The sequence below is a fragment of the Chiloscyllium plagiosum genome, chromosome 1 (assembly GCF_004010195.1).
Source record: "Chiloscyllium plagiosum isolate BGI_BamShark_2017 chromosome 1, ASM401019v2, whole genome shotgun sequence".
NCBI lineage: Eukaryota > Metazoa > Chordata > Chondrichthyes > Orectolobiformes > Hemiscylliidae > Chiloscyllium > Chiloscyllium plagiosum.
In genome coordinates this window covers 145,585,012-145,594,502 of record NC_057710.1, presented here as the reverse complement: position 1 = coordinate 145,594,502, position 9,491 = coordinate 145,585,012, and positions in this window count along the sequence as shown.

The following is a 9,491-nucleotide window of genomic DNA, read 5'->3' as shown; positions in this document are numbered from 1 at the left end:
CGAAGGAATTGGGAGAATGGGTTGGCGTTTTTACAGGGGGCAGGATGGGAGGTGGTGTAGTCCAGGTAGCTGTGGGAGTCGGTTGGTTTGTAGTAGATGTCCGTGTTGATTCGGTCGCCTGAGATAGAAACAGAAAGGTCTAGGAAGGGGAGGGAGGAGTCCGAGACTGTCTCAGATTGCTGGGCCATTGCTAAGACAGTTGGATCATTGATACTCACATGTGAAATGCTGGAAGACTTGAGGGTTGGCTAATGTGGTGCCACTGTTTAAGAAGGGTGGTAAGGACAAGCCAGGGAACTATAGACCAGTGAGCTTGATGTCGGTGGTGGGCAAGTTGTTGGAGAGAATCCTGAGGGACAGGATGTACATGTATTTGGAAAGGCAAGGACTGATTAGGTATAGTCAACATGGATTCGCATGTGGGAAATCACGTCTCACTTAATTGATTGAGTTTTTTGAAAAATAACAAAGAGTACTGATGAGGGCAGAGTGGTAGGCATGATACATATGGACTTTAGTAAGGTGTTCAACAAGGTAGAAGATAGAGGGTGGTGGTGGAAGGTTGTTTTTCAGACTGGAGATGTGTGACAACTGTTGAACCACAAGAATCGGTACTGGGTCCATTACTTTTCATCACTTATATAAATGATTTGGATGTAAGCATAAGAGGTATAGTTAGTAAGTTTGCAGATGACACCAAAATTGGAGGTGCTATGGACAGCAAAGAAGGTTACCTCAGAGTACAATGGGATCTTGATCAGATGGGCCAAAGGGCTGAGAAGTGGCAGATGCAGTTTAATTTAGATAAATGTGAGGTGCTGCATTTTAGAAAGACCAAAACTGGGTAGCACATATACACTTCATGCTAAAGTCCTGGAAGAGTTGCTGAACAAAGAGATCTTGGATTGCAGGTTCATAGTTCCAAAGTGGAGTCTCGGGGCAATAGCATAGTGAAGAAGGTATTTGCCATGCATTCTTTTATTAGTCAGAGCATTGAGACGAGGAGTTGGGAGGTCATGTTGCAGATGTACAGGACATTGGTTAAGCCACTTTTGGAAAATTGTGTGCAATTCTGGTCTTCTCCCTATCGGAAGGATGTTGTGAAACTTGGAAGGTTTCAGAAAAGATTTACAAGGATGTTACTAGGTTGAAGGGTTTGAGCTGTAGGGAGGGGCTGAATAGGCTGGGGTTGTTTTCCATGGAGGGTCAGAGGCTGAGGGGTAACCTCCATAGAGGTTTATAAAAATCATAAGTGGCATGGATAGGGTAAATAGACAAGGTCTTTTCCCTGGAGTGACGGAGTCCAGAACTAGAGGTCATAGTATTAGGGTGAGAGGGGAAAGATTTAAAAGAGACTTAAGGGGCAACTCTTTCATGCAAAGGGTGATGCGTGTATGGAATGAGCTGCCAGAGGAAGTGGTGGAGGCTGGTACAATTGCAACATTTGAAAGCCATCTGAATGGATGTATGAATAGGAAGAGTTTCGAGAAAAGTGCCAAATGTTGGCAATCTGGTCGTCATGGATGAGTTGGACCAAAGGGTCTGCTTCCCTGTTGTACATTTCTATGACTCTAAAACATGGCTGGATGAATTACATACCCTGGCCAATTTAATTTCATAGATGGGCCAAATGGAACACTGTCTATCTGACATATTTGACAAAACATTTAAAGTGCACAATTGTTTCAAAGCTAAGACTGAAACTAAAGCTGATCAAGTGGATATGCTATAATATTCAGTAAGAAATAAAGTTGATCACTTATATAGATTGTCAAGACATAAACAATGACACTGATTCTTTTGATGATGCTCTAGCAGCTTTTGAGAATGACTTTAATGTAAAATCAAAGTGTAAAATTTCTCTTGAAAGTGTAATGTTTAACAGAAGAGTTCAGCTCTTAGGGGAATCTGAAGATAATTCCATTAATAATCTCTAAGGAACGGCGGAAAACTGCAACTACAGGCCTTTGGGATCAATATTTATAAAATGCAGAGTTATTGTTGGAATTACAGATGAGCACTTGTCAGATTTGACTTTGGAGAAAGCTATTCAGGTTGTGCTGAAATAGGAAACAGGAAGGATCACAGAAAAATCTCTAGATTAGTAGGGCAACTTTCTCGCAGGAGAACAACAGAATTTATTTGGTTTAGAGGATATAAAAATCCCAAAGACACTACTTGCTTAGATTAGATTCCCTACAGTGTGGAAACAGGTCCTTTGGCCCATCAAGTCCACACCTACACTCTGAAGAGTAAGCCACCCAGACCCATTCCCTATCCTACATTTACCTCTTCATCTAACACTATGGGCAATTTAGCATGGCCAATTCACCTGACCTGCACATCTTTTGGATTGTGGGATGAAACCGGAGCACCCGGAGGAAACCCACGCAGACACGGGGAGAACGTGCAAACTCCACACAGACAGTCACTAGTAGTGGAATCGAACCTGGGTCCCTGGCACTGTGAGGCAGCAGTGCTAACCACTGTGCCTCTGTGCAGGCCCAAAGCCAATAATTGATAAGCCAATACAAAGAATAGGCCAGACAGCACATACTGACATTCAGTATCAGAGCTGTGGATTAAGGGAGTCTCACTGACAATAGATGGTGCCCAGCTATTAAAAATAATGCTATACCTGTAAAACTATGGGTGACATCAAGACTAAAGGTGTGCTGTCAACAACCAAGCAATTCAAACGGTTTAAAGATAGTTAAGAATGTATACTTATTTTTAATCAAGTGACTTAGCTCTTCTGTATCTTTGTGTGCTTTGCCTCAACATTCATCAACAGGTTGAAGAACATAACAGAATGGGAATTAAAGTTCATTTGAGATGGGCTACCCTGAAATGGTCACAGGGTTATGGAAACTCAATGCCAATTACAGCATTACATTAAAGAAGAATATTAATTGGTATGATATTCTACATCTCTTAATGAATCAAGTTCAGAAGCAATGTGAGGACATGAACAGATTGGGTATCATTTCCCTGATGGTGAAACGATCTGAAAGATGTTCAGATGCAATTATAATAACCAATCACCCTTTTTGATTTCCTCAAAAACCTCCTTCTCTGTCTTTGGTTGTACCTCAGTCCCACACTCCTGATCTTCAGGCACCCAGTACTGAGGAAGGAGGGAAGGTCAGAGGACCTCCTGGTGGGTCTGCTCCTGGGCCTGGCCAAACTGGCCATCAACAGGTCCAGGCAGCGGGCCGTGGAGGGGGTCATTAGGGCCGACTGCCTGCCCCTCTTCCGCGGTTACGTTAGAGTCCGGGTGTCCTTGGAGAGGGAGCACGCAGTATCCACCAACACCTGGAGCTGTTCAGGGAGAGGTGGGCGCCGCAGGGAGTGGAGTGTATTATTTCCCCCTCCAACTCTATTTTGATTTAATCCTTGCCCTCCCCTTCACTGTTTGATCACACAGCACTGCCCTTTGATGTGAAGGGCACTGTTTGTCACTGGCCACTCGGGTGTTTCCTTTCTTCCTGGTGCTGGGGAAATGAATAAAGATTTGTATACTTTGTGTCCTTCATTGTGTTTCACACCTGCATGCACCCAACATTGGTGCTGAGGGAAGAATAAGAACTGCTACAGGTAGGCGGTAGTGTGGTGGTAACTTAAAAAAAGAACAGGAGTATCAGATGTCCTATTAAAAAAGAGAAAATAATAATAACCAATCACAATGTATCCATCAGAATAGACAATTACATAACTGAACTTAACAAAATTTCCCCTTGACATCAACTGTATTTTTTGTGCCAACTTCTCTTAGCCCTCAACTCTTCAACGTTAGCCAACTTACCTAAAAGTAGAGTTTTTACTGATCTTGATATCAACTGTAGGTTCAAGCAGATAGCATGAGATAAATAATTGACACTGTGTACTACACTTATTACTCCATTTTGGAGATTATCATGGAATCCCTACAATGCAGAAAGAGACCATTCAGCCCATTGAGTCTACACTGACTGTCCAAAGAGCATCCCACTCAGAACTACTCCCATCCTTGTAACCGTGCATGGGCTTTTAGCCTGGATAACTATGAGCCAAAGTTTAGCGTGGACAATCCACCTAACACACACATCTTTTGACTGTAGTATCAAGCGGAAAACTACACAGGCAAAGGGAGAATGTGCAAACTCCACGCAGACAGTCACCCAAGGATGGATTTGAACCTGGGTCCCTCGTACTGTGAGGCAGCAGTGCTGACCACTGTGCCACCCATTTTGCTTCAACATATTTGGGATTATCATGTTCGCAGAGATTTTTCAACATTATCTGACAAGAGTTACAAGGTGTCATAGTCCACCACTAAATGAATAATACATGGCAGACATTCAAGGTATGTAAAGAGAGGATGAAATACAGTTTTAAATGCCCACAGCTGATGTGCCTAACGGCACAAAAGATGTGAATTTTCCAAGGGATCTGTTTGCTGGGAACATATTATCAACGGTCATGGAATAACACCACGCCCACAGAAAATGAAGACCGCTAAGGAGCTTCAAAATTGAAAATCAGTTCAAGACCTGCTAAGGTTTCCAGGCATGGCAAACCAGTCAGTGAAGTTCTTGCCTCACTTGACAATGGTGACAGAATCATTGACACAACTCAAAGAAAATGCAAAGACATTTCCCAAAAGACCAAGGATTTCCATTAGTGTTCACCACAATCCATCCTTTCCAACCAGCATAGCTGTTGACGCTTCACCTGCAGACATAGAACCAGGGCTCTTTCAGGAACTATCACTTGCAATACCAAGACACACAGGATTATGGGGAAAGTGTTCGATAATTGGATGAAAACATATAGGTGATTGTTTTTGAATGGTGTGGTCTTGATGAGCTAAAGGGTCTTTTCCTGTGCTCTTGAACTCTGAGTTTATGATTCTATGACACCCAACAAATGATTAACCACTGTGTTGTTTACACCTGTAACAGCTGACCTGACTTCTCAGCTGAGCAATAATGTATCCTTTTACAACAATTTTGATACTATTCTATCTGTGCCAACCCTATCAATGCCAACCCTATAGCATAACTGTTTCATGAGGTGCCCAAAAGGAGGTTTAACTGTGGCATTCAAGAAGGCATTTGGTAATTATTTGAATATAAAGAATATATGTGGGAAGAGGAAAATGGTACAAAGTCATAATGCTCGTTTGAAGAGCCTATGTAAACATAATGCCCTGAACAGACTCCTTCTGCACTTTAATACTTCTGTGATTGGATACTTTTTTCAAACTTCTGATTGGCTGGCTACCTTCAGCCTTGAGGCCCCTGATCCAGGGATGGCCCACTGCTGCCCTCCAAAATGTCTGATTTCATCGTGCATTCCAGAAAAGACAACCCAGATCTGCTCTCCAGCTGCTAGCTAAGGTCCCTGTTACATACAATAAATACTGTCCCCAATAGCTCTCGGTCTTCTGTCGATGATTGGCAGGTGTCTTTTCCCTCGGATGGGAGATTTCAAGACTGGGGGCATACTTTAAGGTGAGGGGAGAAAGATTTTAAAAAGACACGAGGGGCATTCTTTTTACACAGAGAGCGCTTCAGAGGAAGTGATGGTGTAGGTACAGTTACAGCGTTTAAAAGAAATTTGGATAAATAAATGATTAGGAAAGGTTTGGAGGGATATGGGCCAAGTGCAAGCAGGTGGGACTCAATTAGTTTGGGATTGTGGTCAGCATGCACTGGTTGGACCAAAAGGTCTGTTTCTGCGCTGTACAAAACACAGATTTTTTTTTAAATTGTGTTTTTTAAATATTATTATTTATTGCCAATGAAATCAGTCAGGGTGAAACAATCTTGTAGCTTTTACAACCTACATATGACATAGTTTAAATTCAATACAGAAAGCTACTTATGTGTCACCCCAGCTGAGTAATGTTTCAAGCTTGTGATTAAAATTACTATCAAGACAGTCACAAATGCTACAGTCTCTTTCATTATAAATATTGATTTTTGGCTTAAAAACATGACCATTGCCAATAATCTAATAGACCATGAATCATCATGCCTATACTTCTCTGTTGTGGCTCATCATTTAATCAAAGGGATCATGTTTTCTTCTTAGCCTTATTAAAGTCATAAAGTCATAGAGATGTACAGAACGGAAAGAGATTCTTCGGTCTGACTAGTCTAGCACTTGTCCCATATCCCTCTAAATCCTTCCTAATCGTATACCCATCCAGATGCCTTTTAAATGCTGTAATTGTACCAGCCTCCACCACTCCCTCTGACAGCTCATTCCATGCCCGTACCATCCTCTGTGTGAAAACGTTGCCCCTTAGGTCCTTTTTAAGTCTTTCCCCTCTCACCTTAAACCTATGCCCTCAAGTTCTAGACTCCCCCACCCAATGAAAAGACTTTGTCTATTTATCCTATCCATGCCCCTCATGATTTTATAAACCTCTTTAAGGTCACCTCTCAACCTCCGATGTTGCAGGGAAAAAAACCCCAGCCTATTCAGCCTCTCTTTGTACCTCAAATCCTCCAACCCTGGCAACATGCTTGTAAATCTTTTGCTAAATCATTCCAAGTTTCACAACATCTTTCCGATAGGAAGGTCACCAGAATTGCACACAATATTCCAAAAGTGGCCTAACTAATATCCTGTACAGCCGCATCATGACCTCCCAACACCAGTACACAATATTCTGACCAATAAAGGAAAGCATACCAAATGCTTTCTTCACTATCCTATCTACCTGTGACTCTATTTTCAAGGAGCTATGAACCTGCACTCCAAGGTCTCTTTGTTCAGCAATACTCCACAGAACTTTATCATTAAGTGTAGAAGTCCTGTCCAGATTTGCTTTTCCAATATGCAGCACCTCACATGTATCTAAATTAAAGTCCAGCAACCTCTCCTCAGCCCTTTAACCCATCTGATCACAATCCCATTGTACTCTGAGGTAACCTTCTTCAACTACACCCCCAATTTTGGTGTAATCTGCAAACTTACTAATTATATGTTCACATCTGAATCATTTATAGAAATGATCAAAAGCACTGATCCTTATGGCACACCACTGGTCACAGACCTCCAGTCTGAAAAGCAACTCTACACCACCCATCTCTGTCTCCTACCTTCGAACCAGTTCTGTATCCAAGAAGCTATGTCTCCCTGTATTCCATATGATCTAACCCCTTGCTAACCAACACATCAAGAGGACCCTTGTTGAATGTCTTACTGAAGTCCATATAGATCATGCCTACCACTCTGCTCTCATCAATATTATTCGTTATTTGTTCAAAAAACGAAATCAAGTTAGTGCGACATAATTTCCCATGCACAAATTCATGTTGGCTATCCCTCATCAGTCCTTGCCTTTCCAGTACATATAAATCCGATCCTTCAGAATTTCCTCCAACAACTTGCCCACCACCGACGTCAGGCTTACCACTTTATAGTTCCCTGGCTTTTCCTTACCATCTTTCTTAAATAGTGGCACCACATTAACCAACCTCAAGTCTTCCAGCAATTCACCTGTCTTCTAGGGATTCACTCGATCTCTGCTGTCTATAGCTGACATATATCCAAAATCTCCATTTCTCTCGCCATCCAGCATTCCCTACACCTACCAGCCTTGCTCTTCACTCTGACAGGAACATGCTGTCTCTGTATTCTCATTATCTCATTTTTGAAAACTTGCCATGTTCCAGTCATCCCTTTATCTGCAAACATCCGCCCCCAATTAACTTTTGAAAGTTCCTCCCTAATACCATCAAAAGTGGCCTTTCTCCGATTTAGAACTTTAATTCTTAGATAGAGTCATAGTCATGGAGATGTACAGCACGGAAACAGACCCTTCAGTCCAACCCATCCATGCTGATCAGATATCCCAAACCAATCTAGTCCCACCTGCCAGCACCCGGCCCATATTCCTCCAAACCCTTCCTATTCATATACCCATCCAAATGTCTCTTAAATGTTGCAATTGTACCAGCCTCCACCACTTCCTCTGGCAGCTCATTCCATACACGTACCACCCTCTGCATGAAAAAGTTGCCCCTTAGGTCTCTTTTATATCTTTCCCCTCTCACCCTAAACCTATGCCCTTTAGTTCTGGACTCTCCCACCCCTGGGAAAAGACTTTGTCTATTTACCCTATCCATGACCCTCATAATTTTGTAAACCTCTATAAGGTCACCCCTCAGCCTTCAACACTCAAGGGAAAACAGTCCCGGCCTGTTCAGCCTCCCTATAGCTCAAATCCTCCAACCCTGGCAACATCCTTGTAAATCTTTTCTGAACGCTATCAAGTTTCACAACATCTTTCCGATAGGAAGGAGACCAGAATTGCATGCTGTATTCCAACAGTGGCCTAATCTACATTAAAACTAATAGAATTATGGTTACTGGTCCCAAACTGCTCATCCACTGACACCTTAGTCACCTACCCTGCCTTATTTCCCAAAGTTGAGTTGAGTTTTGCGCCTTCTCTAATAGGTACATCTACATACTGAAAATTTCTTATTCACACTTAAATTCCTCTCTATGCAAGCCTTTAACACTATGGCAGTTCCAGTCTATGCTTGGAAAGTAAAAATCCCCTATCATAATCATCCTATTGTTCTCCCAGATAGCTGAGATCTCCTTATAAATTTGTTTCTCAATTTCCTGCTGACTACTAAGGGGTGGAAAGTATCACCCAATAAGTGATCATCCCTTTCTTATTTCTCAGTTTCATCCAAATAACTTCCCTGCACGTATTCCCAGGAATATCCTCCCTAAGTATAGCTGTAATGTTATCCCTAATCTAAAACATCATTCTACCTCCTCTCTTGCTCCCAGTTTTTATCCTTCCTGTAGCATGTTTACCCTGGAACATTAAGCTGCCAGTCCTGTCCATCCATGAGCCATGTTTCTGTAATTGCTATGATATTCCAGTCCCATGTTCCTACCCATGCCCTGAGTTCATCTGCCTTCCCTGTTAGGCCCCTTGCATTGAAATAAATGCAGTTTAATTTATCAGTCCAACCTCGTTCTCTGTTGTGTTTCTGCCCATCCTGACTGGTTGACTTGCTCCTTTTTACAACTCTATCAGTCTCAGACTGGTCTCTTTCTTCACTATCCCCCTGGATCCCACATCTCTTACTAGTTTAAATACTCTTGAACAGCTCTAGCAAATCTCTCCGCCAGTATATTAGTCCCTTTTCAATTCAGGTGTAATCCATCCTTCATATACAGGTCACTTCTACCCCAGAAGAGATTCTAATTATCCAAAAATGTGAATCCTTCTCCCATACACCAGCTCCTCAGCCACGCATTCATCTGGTCTATCCTCCCATTCCTGCCCTCACTAACTCGTGGCATTGGGTTTAATCCAAATATTACTCATCTCACAACCTGCCTAACTTCCTATATTCTCTCAGAATCTCATTCTTCTCTCTTCCTAAATCATTTGTTCCAATGTGTACAATGGCCTGCTGGTCTCTCTCCTCTTTGACAATATTCTGTACCTTCCTGAGATATCCTTGATC